Source organism: Seriola lalandi, unplaced genomic scaffold (genome assembly GCF_002814215.2).
Source record: "Seriola lalandi dorsalis isolate HSWRI2012SDOR001 ecotype SW California unplaced genomic scaffold, Sedor1 jcf7180001985653, whole genome shotgun sequence".
In the NCBI taxonomy this organism is placed as follows: Eukaryota; Metazoa; Chordata; class Actinopteri; order Carangiformes; family Carangidae; genus Seriola; species Seriola lalandi.
The window spans coordinates 1-2187 of NW_019456319.1; the positions used below are offsets into that span (position 1 = coordinate 1).

At 41.6% G+C, this 2187-nt stretch overlaps 1 long non-coding RNA gene across 1 annotated transcript; it reads left to right on the forward strand.

Moving 5' to 3' along the window:
• Positions 1 to 6: 6 nt before the first annotated feature.
• On the forward strand, positions 7 to 2172 carry LOC147820148 (uncharacterized). Its single transcript, XR_015437556.1, has 3 exons — positions 7 to 262; positions 953 to 1045; positions 1170 to 2172. It is a non-coding gene; the product is annotated as an uncharacterized LOC147820148 (long non-coding RNA).
• The last annotated feature ends 15 nt before the right edge of the window (positions 2173 to 2187 follow it).

Below are 2187 nucleotides of genomic sequence, written 5' to 3' on the forward strand. Positions count from 1 at the left end.
CTCCTCCTCCTCCTCCTCCTCTCCTCTCCTCTCTCATCATTTTTTTCTTGCTTTATTTCAAGGCCAACCTCCTCCTCCTCGGGCTCTGACAGTCGCCTTGGAAGATGTAGCTAATTAGAGGCTGCGTTAAATTTGTCCAGCCAAGAGGCCGATGAAAGAAGATGGGCTGGATGATGATGCTTTTTTGAGCATTTCTTTCTTTTGACTATATGGCTGCTTCTATATGTATGAGACACGTTTTCAGAGCAAAATCCACATTTAGGTTTGTTTCTCGAACATCCCTTCATTATAAATGAACCTCTTTCTCTTCTCTCTCTACACCTCTCTTTCTATCTTTAGCTCTTATCCTGGTTTCAGCTGCTAAAATACAAAACTTGCATCCAAAAAGAAACGTGGCCATCATTTAAAATCATTTTTTTAATAATTCAATCACCCATAAATGTTTTGGATTTTGAACAGTTTGACTTTTCTGGGAGGTACGCATATTTACTTTCACGCCGAAGTCACTACGTCTGGCCAGGAAATAGTCCCAGGATGTAACTCAGGTGGATTTTGTTACCTTTGCCCAGAGCCAGGCTAATCATTCTCCCTGTTTCCAGTCTTTATGCTAAGCTAAGCTAAGTTGGTGATAACTCAACATTTATCATGACGTGAAAGCGGCCTTAATCTCACAGATGATATGAATCATCAACTGATGCATTTAACATTCAATATTAAATAAGCCAGAAAAAAGCTTTCAAATGAAGTTTGCTACTTCACATATTTTGTCTACTGTTCCATATTTTTGGAAACATGTGGGTGAAATTATTTGTCGTTTTTTATGAAGGAAGTGTTTGTTTATGACTTCTTTAACTTCTCTCTTATTGAAACTCCACTTGCTGACCCACATCTGTGCACTCCAGCTTGAGCGCTTTACAACGTGCATGTTACACTCGTCTGATGTGTTTTCCAGGCCAAAGCTCTGCCAAGTCGGTGCAGACTGTCAGTCCCTGAGGTGATGTCCCGGAGGAAGAGAAGAAAACAAACAGCATCTCCATCTCCAGCGGTGATTCCTACACAGATTACTGTCATCTTAACAAGTGATTTTAGCCTGAACTGAGTTCCCAGAGCCTTCTTAAAGGGACGTTTAAGTCTGAGGATGAAGCAGATTTCACTTGTTTCCTTTGCAGAACAGGTCAGGAAGTGTCTGAGGTGCTTGGAGAACAGACTGATTTCCCATTAAGGAGTGAGAGGCAGAAGGGCAGAGCCACAGGGGAGGCGGATGGGAAGACAGTTCCTCCATCAGGTCAGAGTTTTCAGCTTCTACACATTCATAGTTTTATATGTAGTGTGGGGACCTGGTTGTAAGAGAAAATGCGCTTTTGACCCAAAGGTCACAAGTGTCAGTCCCTGAAAAAGCCGGTGTCGGTCTGTCCTCCTTTCCTCCTGAGACACTGAGCAGGTCGTTTTAGATGATTTTAAAGCGTCAGTAGACGTCACGTGGTGTTTGCACTTTCTGTCAGGGATGTAGTTCTGGTTTTCAAACTGTATTTGTATTTTGTATATTGGTATCAATATTGCTGATTTTGGCCCTGGTGTACTTTTTATCAGATCAAAACCAAACTTTGTGAAACCTGTTGTTTAGTTGAAAGTGGCCTAAAGTTCATCACACGCTCTCGTCATACCCTTCATCCTGTCTTCGTCTGCACTCACATCTTTTTAGTCTGACCAGGGGATTCCAGGTGAAATCCTCTTTGGTCAACACTGACACAGCAGACAAAGCTGTGTGGCTTAAGTGTGAATTACAGGAAGATGATTTGTCTTGTCCTTTAAAGGAATTACATTTGGCCAAGAAGTAAAAAATTACAGGGAGCGTATTGTGTAGCACACTAATACTGACCTCAGCTCCTAAAAAAGCGTTTTATACATGTGTTTTTTTTCAAAGCCTCCAACATACAGGCTATTTCTGGATGTATAGACTAGACAGCAGTGTAACCACAGGAGAGATCGGCCCACGACCGTGCATGCAGGACACACACACTGAAAGGTGGACATTATCCAAACTAAAAAAAGCTGCAATGAAAAAACATTAGATGTTACAAAAACCACAGAGACATCCTTAAAAAAAAGATATGATTCAGCCCGTTTTTCAGGCTCACAGATCTTTCATGTATCACAGAGTCAAAGACGAACATGTGGCTCCTGATT